General features: G+C 40.7%; 1 protein-coding gene across 2 annotated transcripts in view; it reads right to left on the reverse strand.

The window, feature by feature from the left end:
- The window catches only part of FAM171A1 (family with sequence similarity 171 member A1), a 285,910-nt gene that overhangs the window by 218,793 nt on the left and 40,651 nt on the right, over positions 1-26,466 (reverse strand). Inside the window, exon 1 of one of the 2 annotated variants that reach the window (XM_029588820.1) lies at positions 5,905-6,008. The exons of the other annotated variant lie outside the window; for it this stretch is intronic. The gene's annotated coding sequence lies outside the window, so the exon portion shown is untranslated. Of the gene's footprint in view, positions 1-5,904; positions 6,009-26,466 lie in introns of those variants that run through there. 2 annotated transcript variants of the gene reach the window in all.

Raw genomic sequence — 26,466 nt, forward strand, 5'->3', positions numbered from 1 at the left:
GTAATACTCATGCTTGAACCACAAATTTGAAATCATGAGCTGCTAATACATTCTTTAGAGCATAGAGAACTTTTGAGTTAAAAAAAATGCCTTTGACCACTGTTTTTATGTGATGATTAAAAGATAATTTGTGGTCTATCCATACATCAAGACTTTTTGCATGTGACAAAATTGGGAATTTGTAGTCATCCAGCACTATAAAAGAAGGAGCATTAAAGCTATGGGAGCATTGGATAACCACGAATTCAGTTTTTGAAACATTAAGTGATAGTTTGTTATGATGCAGCCATTGTTTAATGGCTGTCAAACAAATGATGATTGAACTAACTGTGGTCAGACGAGGTGGAGCTCATTTTGATGAAAAATTAAATATAATTAGCAAAAATTCTTATTCCTCACAGAGGCTAACTAGGATCTTACAAACTGGTGCCAAATAGATATTAAACAGCAATGATAATAGGGCCGAACCTTGGGGTACACCAGTAGAAGTATCGCACCAAGATGAGCTCTTGCTCCTCACTCTGACTTGTGAGGATTGATTGAAGAGATAGGACGTAAACCAAGCTAGTACTTGGCCAGAAATATCACATTCCTTAAGTCGATACAAAAGAATCTCATAGTCAATGGTGTCAAAGGAGGATGAGATATCCAACATGACAAGCACATAATTTTGTGACCATTATCTAAGCCACGTCTTATATTGTCAAGTAACGAGATTATTATAATTTCAGTATTAAGGGATTTTCTGAATCCAAATTGGTATTCATTTAAAATGTGATGTTCCTCAGTAAACTCAAGACAATTTTCTGAACACAACTGCTTCTAAGAGCTTGGAAAGGAGGGGCAGAGAAGAAATCGGCCTGGGATGGAGTAATCTAAAGAAACAGGCAGGGATGGAGTAATCTAAAGAAACAAACCGGAAACTGATCCAATATTGCAAGTAGCGATTGGCAATACGTTTCCGATCGGCAATCGTTGGTTGTGGTTGTTTCATTTCCCAGCATTTACAGTATACTACATGGATGTTAAGGATGTTGTGAATATCAAATCCATATGAATTGCTGCAAATAGATAACCACCGATATTTTTTCAAACCTTGCTCAAATAGGTCATTCATCAAGCTGTGTTCCAATGTATATGACTGCAACAAGTAGACCACCTTGCATAGAGCAGTACCATCATAGCCCCCGAAGCAGCTCAGAATAGAGCAAAACTCGGCTGAGTCGGGCTTTTTATGATGGTTTGTGTTAATAAAGAATCCTTGGTGTTTACCAATCTTCTTCTTTTGGTCGCTACATGGAGTAATCTAATCCAGGTTTTTTAAATAAAGGCCTGATCAAAGAATGCTTTAAGCTAGCAGGAACCGCTCCCTCTGACAGTGACATATTCACTAAGCTAGTAAGGGATGGTGCAATTAGATCTCTGGAAACAGTCAGAGTAGGTACACTGCAAGGGGTTTTAAAGGACAAAATGAGGGGTTCATTTTAGCTATGATCTGAATTACCTCTGTAATAGAAGTGTTACTAAAACTGGACCACATTACCATAGGAGGATCTAACAAAGCAGTGTGCCATGGTGGTACTGTCTGAAAAGTGATCAGCAGGTCAGAAATGGTAGAGTTCAAGTAATCTTTAAAATCATTACATGAAACAGAACATGGAGGTATCCATTTGTTCTTATTTGATTGAGGCGGATCACTACTAAGTTTTTTTGTGATCCCAAAGAGGGATTAAAGCCTAATTCAAAGATCTGGTTAGAATAAAATGTTTTCTTAGCTAAAGAAACTAAGCAAAAAGTCAAGTAAGATTAGATGACTACTTCACTACAGTCCCTCCTGACACATCTTTATGTACCCTGGCACTGGAATGAAGGAGCTGCCTAGTGATTAGAGCAGTGGGCTGAAAACTAGGGTAGCCAGGGCTCAAATCCTGCTGATGCTCCTTGTGACCTTGGTCAAATCACTTCACCCTCCATTGCCTCAGGTTCAAACTTAGGGGCTTGATTTGCTAAACATTTTCTTCCGTTTTGTGTCTATGGGTAAAATGAACATAGGAACATAAGAATTGCCATACTGGGTCAGACCAAAGATCTAACAAGCACAGTATCCTGTTTTCAACAGTAACCAATCTAGTTCACAAGTACCTGACAGGATCCTAAAAGATCTATGGATTCTGAGGGGAGATCCCAAATTCTGGCTAACTGTATGTGCAGCTAAGATGGATTCTCTGGCATCGATGAAAAGGACATTAGCCTTCACTGCTGCAGTCAAATGCAGAGATGGGAGATGTCTCTGGTCAAGCTTATGTGACTAGCTCATCTGATCTTTGAGCCTTGCCAGCAATGAGCACGCTCTAGAAGCACAGAGTAAAAAACATAAGGATATTTGATGTTCTGTGCTTGGGTGAGGCAGATCTCCCTAGGCCCCTTTTTTATGGCACCAAGGCCAATCGGGGCTGGAAGAGCTATCAATTAGCTGCCAGTTGCGAACAGCTGGGTAGTCTTAGCTTGGCCTGAAGTTGAACAGGAGAAAGAAGACAAAGAACTCTAGAAAAGCGTGAAAAGAGAGCCTATCACACCTTGAATTGAGTATTTTCTTTACTATGCATGAAGTCACTGAATTATGCACAGGTGAGCCCTTAAAAAGCGGCAGGAAGCAAACCACTCAGTCGATCACTATCTCAAACAAGCTGAAAGGACCCTGCATGAAGTGATGTCAACCCCTCCCAGTAACTGGGCTGAAAGAGGCTGATGCAAAACAGAAGAGCACTGTGGATCTGATCCCACACATCTCAGGTATTCTTGAGCAGAAGGGCTGAACCCAGCCTGCTGCATTTCAGTGAGAGAGAGGGTCCTCTTTAGTTCCATCCCACAAGACCAGCGGAGAGCTAAGTCAACCAGAGTGTGAAACCCAGAACAGATTTCCCCCAAGATCATCTGTCATGGGAATCCTATAGAGTGGTGAGAAAGAGGGGTTCAACTCCCTGTTTTGGTCCATAGGCTAGTAAGCTAGGCTTCTTTAGCACCTTCATGCAAATCCTAGCTAGTCCTAATGTCAAGTATGTTTATATATCATGTTTTCTTGTGAGAATTGTCTTGCCTGAAAACTAAAGTTGTTACATTAACCCATGAGAGGAAGGCAGGCCTCTAATAAACTGATATTCATAATCTAAAACAAATGGACTGGTGTAATTATCTGATAATGTAAGATTACTGGTAAAAATATATTAGGTGATATGTCTAGGCAATAAAATAAAACATACAATTCAATGCTGCTTATCCCAGGGATAAGCAGTGGATTGCCCCAAGTCCCCCTTAAGACTGGTTTATGAACTTTTTTCCCCAGAAAAGTGTCTAAACTTTTTTTAAACCCAATTACACTAACAGCTTTCACTTTATCATTTTGGTAGGCCTTCTCTGTACTTTTTCTAATTCTGCTTATCTTTTTTGAGATACGTTGTCCAGAACTGTACACAATACTCAAGGTGAGGTTGCACCATGAAGCAATACACAGGCATTATGATATTCTATGTTTTATTCTCCATTCCTTTCTTAATAGTCCCTAGCATTCTATTTACTTTTTTAGTCACCACCGCACACTGAGCAGAAGATTTCAGTGTATTATCAATGATAATGCCCAGATCCTTTTCATGGGTCCTTAGTAAATAGGACCTTTAGATTATCTGTAGACAGATAAAATATCTATTGCACCTGAATGTAACTTGCCTTGAGCTACCAGCAAAAAGGTGTGAGCTAAATCTAAATAAATTTTTGTATCCATCAGGCTTTTATGATGTCTGTATTCTCACTCATCAGCTTACACTGTTCTTCACCAATTTTGTTATTCAGGCTTCTTTGAGTTTCACAATATAATTAAAGAGACCATTTTCCTCCTATGCTATTTATAAGACAGACTTTTGAATATGGAATAGGTCAGTCACTTGGGCTCACTCTAGCTGGATTTAGGTAATGGGCAGCAGGTGAAAAGCAGCGTAGGTATCTTTACAGTGTTATTTCATGCAGATATGCTTTGCTGCTCTTTGAAAACCATCACTTTGTTTGCCACCTGATGCTGCATCTGCATCTGGAGAGACAGAGGGAGGGAGGGAGGGAGCTGCTGCAAGGGCTCCTATTCTGCCTTTCAGCTGCTTTTCTCCTGCCTTTATTCAATGTGGGCTAGATTTTAAAAGCCCTGCGCGCGTAAATCCGTGCCGGCGCGCCTATTTTGCATAGGCCGCCGGCGCACACAAAGCCCCGGGACGTGCGTAAGTCCCGGGGCTTCGTAAAAGGGGCGGGAGGGGCGTGTCTGGGGGGCGTGTCAGCAGTCCGGGGGCATGTCCTGGGGGTGCCCGGGGGGTCAGGGGGCTGTCCCGAGTCCCCCAGCACTGTGGTCTGTGCCAGGGGATGCCGAGGCGGCGCGCGCAGGTTACGCCTGCTTCAAGCAGGCATAACTTGCACAACAAAAGGTAGGGGGGTGGATTTAGGTAGGGCTGGGGGGACGCGGAAGGAAAGTTCCCTCCGAGGCCGCTCCAATTTTGGAGCGGCCTCGGAGGGAACGGAGGCAGGCTGCGCGGTTCGGCGCGCGCAGGCTGCCGATTTTGCGCAGCCTTGAGCACGCCGACCCCGGATTTTATAAGATATGCGCGGCTACGCACGTATCTTATAAAATCCAGCATACTTTTTTAAGATCTACCTCAATGTGTGTTTTGTAAAAAGAAAAAAAAAAACAACCCACAAAAACAAAAATTCTATATAAAAAATAAACAGGGAGGGCAATTTTCAAATATCTTACATAACGTTTGCCAAAGATATGCACATTCATTATATCAATTTTCAAAGAGGACTTACGAGCATAAATTATCTTACCAAAACGTCCCCGTGCGAGCCATACCTGGTGCACAATTTCCCTGAAAATGTACACCATGTGGTCAAATTTTATAAAGTCTGTATGGAAATCCAAAACCTCCCCCACTCTGCCCCCAGTCTTTACCTGCATATCAGGCGGGCAATTTTATAAAAGTGCATTTCTACAGGTAAAACACTGTTTTACCCACTGAAGCACCTTTGAAAATAACCCCCTTACTGATCTCCTCCACCCCATCCCCATTTTTCTAATTCCAAAGGGAGGGTTCCCCCCCCAAGTCCCTGGTGCAGACAGGAGCTACTAATGTGGCCCTGTGTAAAAAACCTTTTAAAACGTTTGCCCACCCATGCTTTATGCAATAACAGGATCCCAATAATTTCTTAAACACCCCTTTGCATCTCTAAAGGTCAGCGTTCAAACTCCATCACACATTTTTCTCCACAGATGTACTCCTTCATACTTTTGTCCTTATTCAGAGACTCTGGGTTGGAGAGCCTTCAGGATCCACATTTGCTTCCCTAAGAGCATCCAAATAATTCAATAAGGGAGCTGGCGAGCCATCTTCATGCTAGCCAAGTGTAGGCAAAGCAGTGACTGCTTCACGTCAGACACTCCAACTTCTCTCAACAGCAAACTACTGTGCACCTCAGGCAGGCTGCTTACGCTCATTCGCACTCGCCAAGAAAGATACTCTCTGAGCATGCCCAGCTCACACACCCAGACCGTGCCACTCCCAGTGCCAATGCAGGGTTCTCTGGCACAAACCACAACAGCAGCCCACAGGGGCAATGTTATTATACTCTTTAGTTTCAGTCTCCTATGTGATGATAACTTATGCAGAAAAACAGAAATACAAAATGATCACATTTTAATCTGTTTATTACTCATGCAACATCAGCATAGTTACAAATACTGCCTCATTCCTTAATTTTATAAAATTTGTTTTCTCCCCTAGTCTTCCTTTAGCTAAAGGATTTTAGATAAACTAAAATCCCAGAAACAGCCAAGTAAAGAAAGAAATGCATTAAACAAAATAAAAATACCTTCCTCTGGTACCCTGGAAAAACCTGCATTCCTTTTGATCCTAAATGGTCAGCCTTTCACTACACGATACGGACGTTACAGCTGTGTTGCATGTTTCTTGCTCCTTTGTGAACTATCTCGGCAAATACAAGTCAATGTGATGCCAAACATCAATTTACTTGTTAAAGGTCATGCAGTCTCTATGTTCTTTGTTCTTCCATTCTACAGGGGTCAACCACCCCCCAAGGTTACTATGTCAAATTATGCAAAGCAACAGAAACTACAGATACACTTTTATACTGGAGAGCCTTAGGGCCAAATTCAAAGCTACTGTTCACCCAAAGCAGTGGCTAATGAATTAAAATTTCTGAATTCTATTGTAAATAAGCATTCAGACATAACAGGGAGTGCTTTATTGGGTTACTGTGACATGATTGAAGTACAAGGTTGAAAACAATGACCTGACCAGCCCATACAGAACATGACATTATTTTTTTTTTAATTCTATCACACTAGTCATATTTTGTTCATTTTTTATTTTAAGGCTTTCAGTATAAATTCTGGGCCTTTACACAGGTACTGGAAGAGACAGAAGGTTTTGCATTTCATGGATGTCTACATCAGATTGCAGCCTTGTTTTATTTTCATTTTTTGGAGAGGGGGCAGGGGTTCGTGTTTTCTCTATAATGTCTTCCTGCACCTTTGGCCTTTCAGCCAACTGACCTCTATAGGGATTACGGTGCTATGAGCCTTCATTTCACAACTACCATGGATCTCCCCATAAAATTACCCCTCCGCCCACCTAGCCCAGCCACTGCAGTGACAGTCCTTTCCAGGGGGCCACAGCTTCTTCAGGAATCCAGTGTGCGTGCAATCCGAGTCTGACCAACAACTGTCACCACTGTACAACATAAGAAAATAACATAAGAAATTAAGAACATAAGAACATGCCATACTGGGTCAAACCAAGGGTCCTTCAAGCCCAGCATCCTGTTTCCAACAGTGGCCAATCCAGGCCATAAGAACCTGGCAAGTACCCAAAAACTAAGTCTATTTCATGTTAACGTTGCTAGTAATAGCAGTGGCTTCATGGAGTGCCCCCTAGTCCTATTATCTGAAAGAGTAAATAACTGATTCACATTAATCCGTTCTAGACCTCTCATGATTTTAAACACCTCTATCATATCCCCCCTCAGCCGTCTCTTCTCCAAGCTGAAAAGTCCTAACCTCTTTAGTCTTTCCTCATAGGGGAGGTGTTCCATTCCCCTTACCATTTTGGTTGCCCTTCTCTGTACCTTCTCTATCGCAATAATATCTTTTTTGAGATGTGGCGACCAGAATTGTACACAGTATTCAAGGTGGAGCCTCACCATGGAGCGATACAGAGGCATTATGACATTTTCCGTTTTATTCACCATTCCCTTTCTAATAATTCCCAACATTCTCTTTGCTTTTTTGACTGCCGCAGCACACTGAACCGACGATTTCAATGTGTTATCCACTATGACGCCTAGATCTCTTTCTTGGGTGGTAGCACTTAATATGGAACCTAACATTGTGTAACTATAGCATGGGTTATTTTTCCCTATATGCATCACCTTGCACTTATCCACATTAAATTTCATCTGCCATTTTGATGCCCAATTTTCCAGACTCACAAGGTCTTCCGGCAATTTATCACAATCTGCTTGTGATTTAACTACTCTGAACAATTTTGTATCATCTGCAAATCTGATTACCTCACTCGTCATATTTCTTTCCAGATCATTTATAAATATATTGAAAAGTAAGGGTCCCAATACAGATCCCTGAGGCACTCCACTGCCCACTCTCCTCCACTGAGAAAATTGTCCATTTAATCCTACTCTCTCTTTCCTGTCTTTTAACCAGCTTGTAATCCACGAAAGGACATCGCCACCTATCCCATGACTTTTTAGTTTTCCTAGAAGCCTCTCATGAGGAACTTTGTCAAACGCCTTCTGAAAATCCAAGTACACTACATTTACTGGTTCACATTTATCCAGATGTTTATTAACTCCTTCAAAAAAGTGAAGCAGATTTGTGAGGCAAGACTTGCCCTGGGTAAAGCCATGCTGACTTTGTTCCATTAAACCATGTCTTTTTATATGTTCTGTGATTTTGATGCTTAGAACAATTTCCACTATTTTTCCTGGTACTGAAGTCAGGCTAACTGGTCTGTAGTTTCCCGGATCGCCCCTTGAGCCCTTTGGGCCATACTGGGTCAGACCAAGGGTCCATCAAGCCCAGCATCCTGTTTCCAACAGTGGCCAATCCAGGATACAAGTACCGGGCAAATACCCAAAAACTAAGTATATCCCATGCTACTGATGCTAGTAATAGCAGTGGCTATTTTCTAAGTCAACTTGATTAATAGCAGGTAATGGACTTCTCCTCCAAGCACTAACCACATCCCCTGGCAACAAATTCCAAAGTTTAATTGTGCATTGAGTGAAAAATAATTTTCTCTGATTAGTTTTAATCTGCTACATGCTAACTTTATGGAGGCCCCTTAGTCCTTCTATTATCCGAAAGAGTAAATAACCCATTCAAATTTACCCGTTCTAGACCTCTCATGCTTTTAAACACCTCTATCAAATCTATTTATTTATTTTAAATGATTTATTTACCACACCCTCCAATGTTCGGGGTGGTTTACAAAGGAACAAACAAAATTTGTAAAAGAAAAACATAAAATCATACAATAAAACAAATTGAAACAGTCAAAATATTAAAATGACCTAAACAGACATAATTAAAAATTATGATTCACAAAAGTCTTTAAAGGCTTGCTTAAATAATTAATTTATTAAAACTTTTTAAAATTCTTTTTTGTTAGAGATAGCTAGCTCTCAGTGTGGATGGGATAGAATTCCAAATAATGGAGCTGGTGATGGAAAAGGCCCGGTCTCGAGTCATTGCAAGCCTGGTGGTTTTGGAGAAAGGAACTTGTAGGAGGAGTTCATTCTGTGATCGGAGATTACGTGATGGAATACAAGATGAAGAGAAGATGAAAGCCAAGGTGTTTTATTGTTATAGATAAGACTGTGGAGAGTAGATAAGATTTAAATTGAATCATCCGGTATATTGGTAATCAATGTAGGTTGAATAAAACTGGGGAAATATGGTCATGTAATTTTGTATTGGTCAAGAGACATGCTGCCGTGTTTTGTGTTAATTGAAGTGGTCTGAGTGAAGACTGAGGTAGACCAAGATAGAGAGAGAGAGCTACAGTAATCAAGGCCAGTAAGGATTAGAGCTTGTAAAATGGTTCTAAAAGCGGTAGGTTCAAGTAGAAGTTTAAAGTGTCTGAGCAAACACAATTTATAGAATGAATTTTTAATCACAGAGATTTAATATGAGTTTTCATATCAAGTTTAGGGTAAAGAATGGCACCCAGATTTCGAACATGTTTAGAGATTTTGATAGAAGTATTGTCAACAAAAATAGTGGTGGGTATATTGTCAAAAAAAGTGGTACTAAGGATCATGATTTCTGTTTTTGAAAGATTAAGGAAGAGTTTATTTTGGAGTAACCACATATTAACAGAAGATAGGTATAAAGATATGAACTGAAAAATTGAATGCCAGGTATGCCAAGTAGGAAAGTAAAATTGAATATCATCTGCATATATGCAATAAGAGACACCCAAGGTGGAGAGCAATTGAAGAGAGGAGTGAGATTGATATTAAATAGTACAGCAGATAGAGTAGATCCCTGGGAAACTCCAGTCTTAAGAGGAAATCAAGAACAAGAAGTGGAAGAGTTAATGTGAATTTGCTGACTGCGATTTAATAGATAGGACTTAAACCAAGCAAGAACAGGGCCAGAGAAGCCGATGTTACTGACACGCAGAAGTATGCCATGGTTGATGGTGTCTAACACGGCTGATAGGTCAAGGAAAATTAAGACATAAGAGGTGCCTGAGTCAAATACTCGATGGATGATGTCAGTACTTGATAACAAGAGAGTTTCAGTACTATGATGTACATGGAATATGAATTGATATAGGTCAAGAAAGGAGTGATCTTTTAATAGTTAGATAATTGTTTTAACACCACAGATTCAATGATCTTTGAAAGCAAAGGAAGGGACGGAACTGGATGAAAGTTGTTGAAATCAGTATGGGAACAGAGGAATTCTGGGGGAACAGAGGGGTAACCGCAGCTGTTTTCAGGGAATCAGACATAGTACCAGAGGATAAGGAAGAATTGACAGTATGGGCAATGGGTAAACCAATGTCATCTTTAATCAATTTAAGTAGAGTGGTTGAACAAGGTATAAATGAACACAATGAGAATTTCATCTTCAATATAATTTGTACAATTTCAGTACATTCTATGGTTTCAAAAATATCCTAAGTGTAATCAGGTGTAACAGTTTGGTATAAAAGTTGTTTTTTTCAGAATTAACAGCTGTTAATTCTGAAACCGTAGAATGTACTGAAATTGTACAAATTATATTGAAGATGAAATTCTCATTTTGTTCGTTTACACCTTGTTCAACCACTCTACTTAAATTGATTAAAGATAACATTGGTTTACCCATTGCCCATACTGTCAGTTCTCTATATAAGTCAAGTTAAACAAATCAAGGGCAGAGGGGTTTTATGTTTCCTCCAGGTGCATTCAAGTTGACAAAGTTTTCTCTTGTGAAGAACAAGTGTAAGGGTGAAAAAAAGGGGCATATGAAGATCGTCTATGGAAGAATTTGTTTTTGGAGCAATTTTATTCATAGTATTGGTAAGAGCTAGGTTCCAGACATGGACCATGTCAGTAACACTGGTTTCCAGCAAAGCATATATCAGTGGAATAAGTTCCTCTTTGAGGATCTCAGGTTCGACGTGTTTCTCTTTGAGGCAATAGTTAGTAACTGGGTAAGGAGTAGATACTGAAGGTTTGAATTTAATAATGGTATTGATTAAGCAGTGATTGGACAAGGGGTGTCTAGGACAGACATAACAATTGTGTCAAAGCTGAAATATGAAAGATTAAGAAAGAGTAAATCTAAAGTATGTCCATCCCTGTAGGTAGGAGCATGTATAAGCTGTTGCCAATCACAAGCGGTCATAATGTTGAGAAAGTGTTCAGTAGAATGAGAAAGAGGGACTTGCTCCACATGTAAATTAAAATCTCCTAGTATTATAGTTCTTCCAGGATGTGGAAGTGAATTCAAAAGGAATTTGATCATAGAGGACCAATTATGAGCTAAAGAATTTGGAGGACAGTATACCAAACAAAGGTCAAAGCTATGGCTAGAGAGTAGCATCAATTCCAGAAAGGATGGTATTTCAATTAGAATTAAAAAGAAAGGAAAGGAACGCTTATGAAAAGTAATTAAACCACCACCACATCTGCAAGAGCGAAGAGTGTGGTGGAAAATATAATCCTGAGGGCAGCACAGATTTATTAAGGAAATATTCCCTTCAGAAGTCTAAGACTCAGAAATGCAAAGTCCGTCAGGTTTATTTGAAGACAGTAAATCGTGAATAATAGAAGCTTTTTTAGAGATTGAACGAGCATTTACTAAGGATAAACTAATGCTATTAGTTACAGTAGTAGAATTGGAAGATATCAGGGGAATATTAACCAAAGCAGATCTGGGTATAACACGAGGTCTTTTGTGGTGAAGATCGCCATAATGGTCTTGACCTAAGATAATAGGAATACATATGAAAAACACTAATAAATTTCTTAAGTAAGGAAAGGAAAAAGAGAGAAAACCTGACAGCAAAGAAAGGAGCAAACAAAGGAGAACGCTCCTTTGTTCGTGCTCCTTCGTGTGCATGCCAAAGGCCTCTGGCATCCCCAACCCCTGTAATTATTCCAACTGACATAAAATTTACTGTTGCAAAATAATTGAAGTTGAATTGGTCAGACAAGACATCTTCTAAGAACTGAATCCATCGCATAACTCTGAACAGGCACATGTTGAGCTTCCTGGAGTCCTAACAGCCTCCTTTGCCATGTACAATATCCTTAGGAACAATTATGAGGTTACATTCTCTGTTCTTTCACCTCTAGAAGGTTTTCTCTTTTACTTGAAATCTGGTGGCAAGTCAGAGTTTATCTCCTCTTCCTCTCTGGATAATAGAACCCCAAGGAGTGCTAGCAACTTCTCTCCTTTGATTTAAGAGTCAGAGGGGTACTCTAGTACCAGCTAGAATAGCAGTTACTATCTCCTCATGAAAGAGCAGGAGTGAACTTTTTCCCCTCCAAGTATTTCTCTTTAACTTCCTCTAGGGATCGTACTGTGATGAAAACAATGTACCATAAAGCACCTCCCATTTGAGATGGATCATGCAAATGGCACAGAACTCTCCTACCTCTGAAGAAAGTTGTATGTTCTCTCTTAAGAGACGCGTGCTTGTTTGAAAAATACCTTATAGTCAGCAGATCAGCATGTGGGAATTAACCCAGGTCACCATTAAAAGAGCTCTGTGCTACTTGAAGCAAACAAAATGGAGTTAGAGCAAAACAAAATAGATTACTGCATGCTGCACTGAGACTAAAACTGCTATTGCTCAATAAACAGGACATTATTTTGCACAGCTGAAATTAGCTGCCTCAGCTAGACAAAAACTCGTTGAAGCTTCTATGCTTTTGACAGATGTTGTATCCTACCGAGAAGCACATTCTGGTCAACCAGTTGCCTTGGCGAATTCACCAATCCTATACCAACAGATCCCGGTAAATGCAATTGTATTGTCTACTTTTGAACCTTATGCATTTTACATGGAGGAGACAATAAATCACATAGAATTCTTAGATGGGGGACCTAAGGCAAAGGACTGGAAGCCCAGCAAAGAATTCCATCAGGAGTCTGCCTGAAACAACTCCTGGCATGCAGTCTCTAGATTGTTGTGAGACGTCTCTATAGGATGTCATGAATGTGTCTGCTGCCAAAGTCATCGTTGCTGCTGGACTGTCCTCATGTTTATGGTCCTGAGACCAGATCCTGGACCAGACAGCCAGGACCACTTCAACAAGAGACTGCTCAGATGTCAACATACTCCTGCAGCACTGGGCCAATTTAATCTTTTATGCTCGGTATTCAAATAGCGTGCAAATTGAGATTAAGCTGACCCAAGGTGTTTTAAGATTTTTGGACAAAGGACTGTTTCTATATGTGAAGCCACAAATTTAAGGAAATGTCTAATACAACTGTTAACTATTTCCTGCCACAATACCACTCCAATGAATCAAGATGAGCATGAAAAGGTCTAATCTTCTAATGAGGCGGGTTGCAAATTCTGAGATCTAAGCATTTCAGAGACATCAGTGGGCTGGATTTCCCCACACAAGCAGGAGCATTCACTCTGACTGTAATTTGTTAATAATTTATCCAGTAATTGGACAGAACATTTGCTTTACTTACCCACATAATTTTTGTCATTTTGTAACTATAGGGACAAGCCACAGAAAAGGGGATCCCCATCGGTCCAATCCAAGTACTTTTCTCACAGAGAAATTTAATAAGGAAGGCATGAGACTAAAACAAAAAAAAAACCTTGCTTGTGCTTGATCACATAAAAGTGTCAGAGTTCTTCAAACTTGTATAAAAAATAAAAGTAAAAGCAAATGTAGTGACCAGGACAAAGTCTGACTCTAGAGTGATTATAGCATAATCCAGGCAACATCTGAACTATTCTCATGGAAAAGTTGTAAAAGTACTGAACTCAAAAAATATTTCTCTCCTCAGGCTTATAAATCATCTCTATGTAAATATACAAAAACCAACCACAGCTTCCAAGGAATCCAATCTCTCACACTCCCTTCATTTAAATATTATCTGAATATCTATGGGAAATCGTATCAGAAAATAATGTGCTCTTACCGTCGTCTGGCTCTTGCCCACAAAGGGCTGCAACCAGTATCGTGTATGTGGCACTCACGATCACCTCATTTACTCTTTCCCAATATTTTTTAGTTTTTTTTAAAAGACTTCAGTCATGCAAATTGTGTCACCAATATTAAAACCCTTGGAAAGAATAAATGACCTGATTGTGAGGGGAGGTGCACAGCGTGTATAAAGCGCCAGCTTTGAACAGCGAGCGAAGCGCGGTGGAAAGAAAACGGGAGGTGAACAGCGTGTATAAAGTGGCAGCTTTGAACAGCGAGCGAAGCGCGAGCGAAGCGCGGTGGAAAGAAAACGGGAGGTGCACAGCGTGTATAAAGTAGCAGCTTTGAACAGCGAGTGAAGCGCGGTGCTATAAAAAGAGAAAAGAAAGATTGGAGCACCACGGTGTTGGGCAATAATTAAGATAATTGGTTACAAGTGATTGAAAATAAGCACTGTCGATAAGGGTTTTAATATTGGTGACAATTTGCATGACTGAAGTCTTTTAAAAAAACTAAAAAATATTGGGAAAGAGTAAATGAGGTGATCGTGAGTGCCACATACACGATACTGGTTGCAGCCCTTTGTGGGCAAGAGCCAGACGACGGTAAGAGTACATTATTTTCTGATACGATTTCCCATAGATATTCAGATAATATTTAAATTTGAGAGATTGGATTCCTCGGAAGCTGTGGTTGGTTTTTGTAGAGTTGTAAAAGTGCCACATTTAATCTCTCGATTCAATTACACAAGTCTACCATTTGAAGCAGAACCCTGCACAGTGCCACAGGCATGGAGGAGGAGAATTTTCTATAAATGGGTATAATCTTGTGGCAGACTTAGGAATGTCAGAAAGCTACAAATTGTGACTGGACTGGTGAATAAATGGAAAAGGTGTGTGTGTTCTGTTCACATTTTACATGCAAAGTTAATATTTAGTTTCCAGTGCTTGACAATGTACAACAAATCTTTAATAATACATTAACAAAACCTTGTACCATTCTTCTCGCCACCCACACAAACTCTGCCAGTTCTTCTATTTGCACAAAGAATGTAGAACCACTATCCCCATGCTATATAGCACTGGAAGAATACCTAGGTCTATGATTTAAATGTAACCCCTGGGTGGGAAAACCCAGATAATGGAGCCATGGGCACACGATAAATGTTCAGACTCTATTCGCAAAACTCTCCAAGGTATTCAATAAATCTGAGACTCTAGGGCTCCCTGTAGGGGGAAGCTTAGCTTCTAGGCCCTTTTGTGTTGTTAAATAGTTACACTGCCCTTTCAGTCCCTTCTAAATAGCACTGATGATCTCCAACAGTCCATAGCAGCAATAATCACGCTGGAAGCTGAGTGCTTTCCAACTTCTTTTTGCTGATGGTTGATAAAATGAAGGAAAAATGTTACTTACAGCTCTTTGATGTTAAATTAAATTAATATATGTTGTTGAACATTTAGCAAATTTGTGATCTTACTCTTCTAGTAAAAGTCTCCAATTGATAAAGCCAATTCCTTACTAATTTATCTCCTTCGCTTTTCAATTATTCAAGAGTGAAAAAAAAGAGTAGACCTTCTCCCAATTTCCCAAATTAACTTGAAAAATCTTCCCACTGTGTAATGGACAGAAATGTAATTCCCATTACTTAACAGAAGGAAAAGTAGCTTATGTTATCTGCAACTGAGGCATTATCTCACTTCCACCTTTGTGCATTCTGATTCAGCTTATATCTGTACCAAAATGTGATTCCTTTTTGCATTTAATTAAACAAGATACAGTCTCGGTATCTCAGTTTTATAAATCCTTGAATGGCCTTCATGACTCTTCAGTTTTGACTATACTCACGGATGTGTGGAAATGGACTGTACAATCCAGATAGGCTTTTCTGTCCTCATGAACTTCAGTATCGAATCCTTCACAGAAGCGTTATTTCATCAACTAAGGCTGCTTCAGATGAGTGTATTAAATGTACAGCACGGGGTATGTTATCTCACAGTTTATGAGAATGCCCTTCTATATAATCATTTTGAAAAAGTGTTAATTCAATCACTGGTAAAACAATGATTTTTTTCATTTGAATTTTGTATATTGCATTATTTAGACAAGCATATGCTCATTGGTGGATTTCATAGGTTATTTTTTTTAGCTAAAGCTTTTCTGTTGGCAAAGAAATGTATCCTTTTGAATTGGTTAAAGGACACTGCTTCTCCGTTTTCTGCCTGGAATGCCCGGATGGTGACTCTAGTTTGCCTAGAGTATCGTATAGCTATGGCTCGTCCTTCAAACAATGATGCCATCTCCTGTCCGATTTGGACCCCTTTTCTGGATCAATTTGCAGCAGCAGTTAAGACCTCAAAATGCTACACTGCCATAAGAGGGAGTGTGGGTGGGTGTATGAGGAGCTCGCCACTTTTGCTTGACCTTGGGTTTCTCGCTGTAATCCTGGGTGATTGGTTGCTGTTCAGTTATTTGAGGGGGATTAAATGTAACCCGGCTGAACTGTTGTATGTTTTGTACATACTGAATATTTTTGATATGTCAATAAAAATTGCTAAACTGTAACAGAATGAAAAGTCCCAGTTTTCTCCTTCCTGGCTCATTAGTGAAAATACTCTTGAATAATGCCTTAGTAATGCCCCCTCTCTCTTAATGGATGTGAATCCATTCCCTGGCAATGACGCACTTCTTTCCAGGTTCTTTCTAGGTGACAGACACCTCTTCCTCAGAATAAACAAAATCTGAGTCCCTGAGTCAGCAGAGACACAGGCAAAACTCTTAATGAAAAAGGGGAACCAAATGAAAAAAAGGGTGAAAAAATGTCCTTCGCTAAAAAAAAAAAAAAAAAAAAAAAAAAAAGTATCCTCGGGGGACTGAAAATAAGATTAAGGCCCTCTGTTTCCAAATCCCTTTACCCAGGTCTCTGTGAAGAAGACCTCAGGGTTCTTTCTTCATCCCCCCCTCCCCCAAAAAACAGTGGAACTGCACAAAGAAGGGCAATATGGGAAAAATGGACCTAAGAATCCACACCCTAAGATGGTGGCAGGGGTTTCTGAAGGCTCACGCACACCCCATCTCTCTCTCCCACATGAGGGAGCTGAAACCCTCAATCTCTCTGTACCACCCCATGATCTCTCCATACCACCCTTATGGCTCCTTACGTAAAATATGAAAAAGCAGAAACAAAATACTGAAAAATACGCAGAATTATCTGAATGCTAACAGCTGGCTTTGGGCAATGCATCTCACAAAACAAAACAAACATCTTTAAAGCAGACAGAACAGAATAATAAAGGTGCCATTGGGATCAAGGAGCTGGCGAGATGGTCTATTTTTACTTTTGATCTGAATGAAAACAAGGCACAGACATTCCAAGTATCAACAGGGAGATGATGCCAGAGGAATGGGGCAAGTGCAGAGACAGCCTTGGGCATGGGAAGGCCTAAAACGTAGTAAAATAAACAGAGTGTGGCTTGCTGCATGGATCGATAAAAAAAAAAAAAAAAGGACACACCTACCTATCATGCTTCATTTCATGCCAAGGCGCCGAGGCATTAATACTCTCAAAAGGAAGCAGGAGAATTATATACTGACAATGGTACTTGATGGGGAGGAAGTGGACAGCTTGCAGGAAAGGGGTGGCATAGGAGAAGCAAGTGAACTGGAGGGGAGAAGAGCAGCCTGGATCAGATTTAAGATTTTGACACTCACAGGTATGACTAGAGATCAGGGAGCAGGCGGCAGGAGGGAGCGAGGGATTGGGGAACTTCTCTTCAGCTTAGGTATCTGATGCCCTGTCTACCTTCGCCTGGGCCAGGGAGGAGCAGAGTTTTGGAAAAACAAAAGGGTAAAGAGCAGTTCTGGGGGGGCAAGAGGCCAGGCAGCAGCCTATGTTGAGTGTGGTTCCAGTAGCCTGGTGAAAACTGCAGTTTTTCTAGGTTGTAACACCTTTTAAAGAACCAAGGAACAATATGATGTAGTACACAGGTTTGAGAGCTAACATACCTCTTCTTCATTAGGTCACATCATTCTTTTGCAGAGACCTGATGAAGGTTAAGAACATAAGAAATTGCCATGCTGGGTCAGACCAAGGATCCATCAAGCCCAGCATCCTGTTTCCAACAGAGGCCAAACTAGGCCACAAGAACCTGGCAAGTACCTAAACACTGAGAAGATCCCATGCTACTGATGCAATTAATAGCAGAGGCTATTCTCTAAGTAAACTTGATTAATAGCCGTAAATGGACTTCTCCTCCAAGAACTTATCCAAACCTTTTTTGAACCCAGCTACACTAACTGCACTAACCACATCCTCTGGCAACAAATTCCAGAGCTTTATTGTGTGTTGAGTGAAAAATAATTTTCTACGATTAGTCTTAAATGTGCTACTTGCTAACTTCAAGGAATGCCCCCTATTCCTTCCATTATTCAAAAGTGTAAATAACCGATTCACATCTACTCGTTCAAGACCTCTCATGATCTTAAAGACCTCTATCATATCCCCCCTCAGCCGTCTCTTCTCCAAGCTGAACAGCCCTAACCTCTTCAACCTTTCCTCATAGGGGAGCTGTTCCATCCCCTTTATCATTTTGGTTGCATTTCTCTGTATCTTCTCCATCGCAACTATATCTTTTTTGAGATGCGGCGACCAGAATTGTACACAGTATTCAAGGTGTGGTCTCACCATGGAGCGATATAGAGGCATTATGACATTTTCCGTTTTATTAACCATTCCCTTCCTAATAATTCCTAACATTCTGTTTGCTTTTTTGACTGCTGCAGCACACTGAGCTGACGATGTTAAAGTATTATCCACTATGATGCCTAGATCTTTTTCCTGGGTGGTAGATCCTAAAATGGAAGCTATCATCGTGTAACTACAGCAAGGGTTATTTTTCCCTATATGCAACACCTTGCACTTGTCCACATTAAATTTCATCTGCCATTTAGATGCCCTATCTTCCAGTCTTGCAAAGTCCTCCTGTAATGTAACACAGTCTGCTTGTGATTTAACTACTCTGAATAATTTTGTATCATCTGCAAATTTGATAACCTCACTTGTCTTATTCCTTTCCAGATCCCGGTCCAAGTACAGATACCTGAGGCACTCTACTGTTTACCCTTTTCCACTGAGAAAATTGACCATTTAATCTTACTTTCTGTTTCCTGTCTTTTAACCAGTTTGTAATCCACGAAAGGACATCACCTCCTATCCCATGACTTTTTAGTTTTCTTAGAAGCCTCTCATGAGGGACTTTGTCAAACGTCTTCTGAAAATCCAAATACACTACATCTACCGGTTCACCTTTATCCACATGTTTATTAACCCCTTCAAAAAAATGAAGCAGATTTGTTAGGCAAGACTTCCCTTGGGTAAATCCATGTTGACTGTGTCCCATTAAACCATGTCTTTCTATATGCTCTACGATTTTGATCTTGAGAATAGTTTCCACTATTTTTCCCGGCACTGAAGTCAGGCTCACTGGTCTATAGTTACCCGGATTGCTCCTGGAGCCTTTTTTAAATATCGGAGTTACATTGGCCACCCTCCAGTCTTCAGGTTCAATGGATGATTTTAATGATAGGTTACAAATTTTAACTAATAGATCAGAAATTTCATTTTTTAGTTCCTTCAGTAATGCTTCCTTCTCAAATGCTAGTCACAAATCTAGTAAGTTAGTCCAAGAGAAAGGTGTCACCTGCAACCGGTTTCTTGGCTTATTTCTGTATACCAAAAGCTCCTAAAATACTCCATTTCTTTTGATCTTTGGGTGGGGCTTCATTATCTCAGCTGAATCCTGCACAGGAATTGCTGTTCTGGCGGTGCATAGTGCTGCCTCCACAATGTTCCCTCCTATTTATTTAATATTTTAGAAGGGTCAGGGGACCACTAATAACTGAGCAGTTAGAAAAGGAAGGGAATTACATGCATGATAGGAAAATCCACACCGAGCGCTCAAACACACACACACACACACAAAAAATCAATTTACTGCAGCAATCCATCTCTTTCTTTTTTTTTTTTTTTTTTAAATTATGAAAAAGCTTACTTGTGCACATTTCATCTCGTGCTCTCTCTCTGGAACATCATAGCATATCCAGTATGACTTTCACTGTCTCCTCAAGAAAAAATTTCAGAATGAAATTGGCAAAAATTTTAGGGAAAAGAAGGGGAAAGGGTCTGGAAAGGTACAAATTAGTCATCATTTGTGTCAGAACAACTACTTCACAAGTTGCAGGTTTATGTATGCACCAGACGTAAGCTGTGCTGGAAAATTTCACGTTTTTTGGTTTTTTTTTGCGGCCTCTCAGTTTCTTCCTGCTCTTTGGGGACTCCCAGCTCCACCTGACCCAGCCTCCACAGCAGGGGTGAGCAAACGTTTAAATCACAGCCCCCCCTTTCTATTCATGCGATTGGTTGGGGCCTCTCATGATGTTGATAGATAGAAGGTAAAAGCTTATACTTGGCACAGTTATGAATAACTAATACTTAACTGATTTAGAAAGTAATTTAGAATGAAGATTTTTAGAATTAAATAATTTAGAATGAAAATTACAAAAGATTTATTTTTGATCTATTTCACATATCAAAACATTTTATATCTATCCTATTAATTTCCTTAAGTTCAACAAATTTCACAAAACAAAAGTATCATACCATTCACACACACACACACACACACATGAAAGGCAATTTACTAGGCAGCCACATTGCCAACCAATGGCTCAAAGCCCCCAATTTGTTTCTCTTAAAGTTGCTGAAATGAGTAAATTCACACAAACACACACACATGGACACAGAGAGGCAGACATCCGTACCCAGACAGACGCAGACACCCCACTCACAGACCGACAAAAAAGCAAAACCAGATACATAGACAGATACCCTACACACAGACACCCAATGCCCAGACAGACACAGAGACAAGGAAAGCCCACATGCAGACATAGACAGTCCACAGAGAGACAGAAACTAAACATCCACACAGGCACAGAGACACAGACATACCACACCTAGACCGAAAAACATTAACAGACACCACCTTCGGACAGAAGACAGCAGAGAAGCATAAACAATAAACACACTACACCCAGACATAGAGCGAGAGAGAGAGAGAGAGGCGGACAGATCATATCACACACACAGAGATGCAGACCAAAGCATACCATATAGACACAGACACACACTCACCATTCCCAAACAGGCCACACACCACAATGGCAAGAGCTGGAAGAGTTTTCAAAAAAAGGTGTCATCCAAAATTTTTTAAGAGCTCAGAAAAACCCCGTCCCACCCTGCACAAAATTATTTTTACTTTTGCTTTTTTACTCTTCTCATTAATTTTTCCTATTTTTCTCTATTTTTGTATTTTTCTTGGTTTGCTCATCTTTTTTATTTTCTTGTTTTTTTATTTCCTTATTTAACTTTTTTTCCCTTCTCCACCTCCCTCTCTCCCCTTCACGTCCTCCTTCTCTCTGAATTCTTTGCCCAGTCCCTTACCCGACCTCACTACTTCTTTGATCTCTCTCTCCCTGAGTAGGCAGCCAGCGGCAGCAGGAGCTCCTCCTGGGAGGGTGGCAGCATTTCCTGGGTTGTAGAACAGCACAGTGGCTGATCCCGTGTCCAGTTCTGCCACAGCAGAAGCAGCTCCTCTCCCAGACACACTGAAAGAGACGCATGGCGCATGCTTACAGTGATGTCACTATATGCTGATAGCTCCTTCCCTCCTAAGCTTGCAGTGCCTCTGCGGCGCTGAGACTCGACAGCAGAGCCTTTTTTTTCCTTCCCTGACTGGGCAGCCAGTGTGCCCCCCCCTTCAAGATTGTTCAAGCCCCCTCCCCCGCCCCAGTTTGCTCACCCCTGCTCCATGGGGCCTTTAGTCACAACTAGCTGAGGCTTTTTTGTCCTACATTATAACCCCTCCACCCTATCCCAGTCCTCATAGTGACAGCTCTTCCATTTTTTTTAAAAATTCATTGTTTCATAAAATTCACTAGGAACAATGAATGAATGTTAATGTAATATGAGGCAAGCTTGGCAATTTCAAACTTTCAATTTGTTTTAGTATAACATTTAAACCACAAATATTTCAGTTCAGCTGCATGGCCAATTCAAAAATTGAAATTCAGCGTGGGAAATTAATCTAGTGGGTCAAATAGTATGCCAAATCCGATCACAAATCTATTTAGGGAATCAGGACAATTTGCATAGTGTAATTTTCTGAGATAAATTTATTGCATAGTTTATGTAAATGAGAAAGCAAACAAACAATCTGCATCAGAAACATTTCTGTTTCAACATTTTCCACAAAACCCCACATCTCTGGCTACGACCGTTGCTCATTCCTTAACCTTATGTGCTCCCCTTAGTTAGATGTCAACCACTGGGCAAAGGTGAGATTTCCTCCACCACTGTCTCCAAGCATCCCCAGCCATCCTGGCAACCAGAGCCAGGCCCTCAACTCTAAGCTGGGCCTTCCACACAGTATTGCAGCTGATCTACCAGGCTAGTCCCAAGGTTAACAATTTTAAATTAGAATTGTCCAATTTAGAAACATCTACAAGCACACATGACAAACTCCTCATCTCAAGTTATCAAACACATGAATTGTGCAATGCATGTTCTTCAACAGACAGTGTGTATTTGACTACATCTCCCTTTGTTCTTATCAGTGGAACACCTTTCTTCTCATGCCACAAAGCTTTTGCAAAATATACAGCCTTACGTAAGTTATCACTCAGTATAGTATGTCTGTTCATCTCCCACTGAGAAAAGAAGGGGGTTCCCCCCAACTTACTCTGCTGTAAGCAGCCAAACATAGTTACCTTCACGTTTATAGTTCAACTTGACTGAAACTTCACAAACAGCAAGCCAATTCAGAAAGAGCCTGCTCTACACCTTTCTTTTGGAAGCAGCGGAATACAAGATTTTAAAATAAATAAATAAGAATGCCACAGAATTCAATTTCATCTCGTTTTTATGACTCCCTTTTAGATTGGGGCACGCTTGGTATTTAAAAATGAAAACCCCACTCCATTACATTATTTCACTTAGTGACTATTTTACAGATTGGAAACATAGCACCTTATGCGCAACTTTGCACAATACAAGCCACATGTGCTTCAAAATTCAGAGATATGGCAAAAGTTATGCAGAGAAGTAAATCTTTGCCTGACTGTACCAAATACATCCAAAGTCAGTCCAAATATCCATTGTCAAATGAGAAAAAAAAATGCTGTGATGTTGAGAAATCTTTCCGGATATAGGGCAGTTTATATAGCTTAGGGATTCTGCAGAACAGAGGCCATACCTAGAGTACCTGAATGTAATCCGCTCTGAAGTGGCTGAAAGGGCAGAATAATAAATAAATAAACAATTAAAATAATTGTTTGGCATTTTCTGACCCAAAAGGAAAATCAATAACATAAATATGACCAATCCTAAGGGTGTAATTCTTATTTTCACGCCTAAAACTGGGTTTTACACATGTAAATGCACTTTACGCACACAGATGGGCTTTTAAAAATGGCAACAATAGCATGCTATAGTTACACACCTCAACCTGTTGCTTGGGGACTATAACACCAATTGTTTTCCCTTTCCTGCTATTGGTTCATTAGGGCCCGACCTACTAAGCTCTTTTTCCCCCATAGGCAGAGAATGAGAGAAAAGTCTTAGGAAAGCAGGCCCTTCCTTATACTACACTTCCACTTAATTTTATTTACTCATAAACTCTCTTCTATATCCTGTCTTTCTAGCCAGCACCAAAGACGGCTTAAATAAATAAAGAGCAATACAGTTTACAGAACAAAAATTCCAGATAGTGGATAAAACACTCTACATTGCTCGGCCAACAAAGATGATAATACAGAGACAGTGACGTGACGTGACGATATCAAATACGGACCACCAGAGCATCACAAAAAAAAAACCAAACAAACCCAGCATTCCACCATCAGCTCATCAACAGCAATAGTAAAGTAGACCTCTAAATAAACAAAAATGGTATTCCAAAACAAAATTTACCTGGACTAACTGCTCGACTGGTACCTGCCCTAACCGGACCAGGACATTTACAACTACCTGGAGATTTTCCCCGTCATATTGCCTCTCCTGGTCATTCCAGCCAAGGCAATGACAATCCTTTGGCTGAAAAAGCACAGACTGTGGGCCCCCCCCCCACAAGTGCGCTTTGGAGAGAGCCAGAAGGTGTCGCTGTTGCACAACAGCTGGGGTGCTCTCCATCCTGAGGGCTGTCAGCGCTGCCTCTGCAATCTGATACCATTCTTCATCCAGCAAATATTACAGTGCGCTCCTGAACATCAACAAGCCTCATCAGTGGATCAGATTTCAGGAAGAACTGCTCCGAAGAGCCCTTTGAAAACCAAAGCAGTACAAAGAAAACATTAAACCTGATCTTCTCCAGCTTCAATCTATGTCCCACATGTTTTCCTAATGGCTGGTCCCTCTCTCACAGTTCTTCCGTGAACAATCATTGCACATAATTAGATCACGCCACCACTTTAAACCATAATTTCTCAATTATCCACTTATCACGTTTATTTAATAAAAAAAAAAGTTCATTACAAAAAGTCACTTGTTTTTTGAATAAACTGCCCTGCCTCATAGTTTCCCCCAGTTTCAGTATTTGTCATGAAAGTAACACTATAATAATCGTTCACTTCCTGGTTAGGTGTATTTTGTTCCTTTTTCTGCTGCACTGCTGGATTATATAAGGCATGTAACAAGTTAATTGCATAGAGACAGTGCAGCTTCCGGGATCGGGCACAATGCAGTAATTAAAACTGAATTATACAAATGAATAAGACTATAAATGATGCAAAAATGAACAGTCACATGATCCCCCCGAGGACGCTACTGAACAGGATACAAAGGAGAAAAATCTGCTACCAGCTGGGGAGACATAGCAAGTATTTTCTGGGCTCTCTTTTACCACTGTTTTTCAACCGTTTGAAATATTGATTTTGCCACTTGCCTTAAATACCTTGCTGTGCCTCGCCCCGGAAACTGCACAGAATGTACAATTCCAGTAAATCTTCCCTCGATGGCAGCAGCCCTGCTTTCAAGTCTTGCAGCATGCAAAGCAATTACTTTGCAGCTAATTTTCAATTCGGCAGAGCCAAACAGGATTCGGCTCTACTGAATGTCGCTATTGCTGGCATCGGTATTAAAAGGAGAGGGGCTCACACAGGCACCCTGAGGGGAAGCAGAGTTTCTTTATTCAGAAAACCAAATTACCTGGAGGCCTGCACGCATGCAGGGCCCCAGCAGTCCACGGACACCTGAGCAATTTTCCACCAAAGCAACCTACACCCGTTTGCTCTGCAACTTTTTGCTCTCTAGGACAGACATGAACAAAAACGTTCTCTAACATACTGTATCAGCAACATGTGCTAAAAGTTTATCCTTTAAAGCGCTTCATTCAGTCCAGTTAAATGAACTTAACACAGAAACGTAGAATATGATGGCTGCTAAGGCCACAGTAACATAGTAAATGACGGCAGATAAATATCAAAATGGTCCATCTAGTCTGCCCACAAGCCTTCCCTTAAGGGCAGTAATAACTGCTGCTCCCTGCAGGCTATCCCCAAGCCTTCTGTCAAAGGTGGTAGCAACTGCTGCTCTGTACAGGCTATCCCCAAATAGAAATGTACATTTTAGGTGTAATAGAAAAAAGTTATCCCATTTCTTCATTTCCATTCTCTGGCCAGTAGGGATCCTTTGTGTTTGTCCCACGTCCTTTTGAATTCCATTGCCATTCTTGTCTTCGTCGACTCTTCCGGGAGGGCATTCCATGCATCCACCATCCCTTCTGTGAAAGAATATTCCCTGACGTTGTTCCTGGGTCTTCCCCCTTGGAGTTTCATATCAGGACCCTTAGGTTTTACAGCTTCCTTTCCCCCAGCTCCTTTTACTTTGGCCCACTGTTGTTCCACTTCACCTGTTTCCACCCAGCCTTCCTTGAGGTATGTTGCCATTTTACCAAAGTCTGTGAATTTGAAATCCAGGACCTTGATCTTCGTGTGACTCGCCTCCTCCTTGGCTGTGATAACCAGCCCTACCATCTGATAATCAGTGGCTCCTCGGTGGGCAGCTGCCTGAACATTTTGAGATAGTGTCTCCATTTGTGAGTACCACGTCCAGTAGTGCTCCTCCCCTCATGGGTTCCCTCACCGTTTGTATGAGCAGAGCCCCTTGAAGGGCATCCATAATCTCCCTACGTCTTGCAGCAAGGTCACTCCAATCCACATCCGGCAGATTAAGATCTTCAAGGAGCAGCAATTCTCCCTTCCTTTTGGATGTCTTCATCCAGTTCCTCAGAGTGATTTGGAGGCCTGTAGACCACGCCAGGGTAAAAAAAAGGAAGTTCCTCATCTGGCAGCCCATCGCACGTCTTCCTTTGCCCACGCTCCCTGCATTTCCGTTGCTCTGATATTGTTTTTGACATAAAGAAATACTCCTCCACCATTTCGGTCATCTCTATGCGTTCTGAGCAGGTTATAGTCCGGTATGGCTGTATCCCATTCATGAGACTCACTGAACCATGCTTCCATAACAACAACAATAATGCAAGTCTGCCTCCACCATTAGGAATTGCAGATCTAGGCTTTTACTGCCAAGACTATGAGCATTTCAGCTTAAAGCTCCCCAGCTTTTCTCCCTCAGCTTGCTGCTATTTCTGGACACCTTTTCTGCCCTATTGA

This window comes from Rhinatrema bivittatum, chromosome 2, assembly GCF_901001135.1.
Source record: "Rhinatrema bivittatum chromosome 2, aRhiBiv1.1, whole genome shotgun sequence".
Taxonomy (NCBI): Eukaryota; Metazoa; Chordata; class Amphibia; order Gymnophiona; family Rhinatrematidae; genus Rhinatrema; species Rhinatrema bivittatum.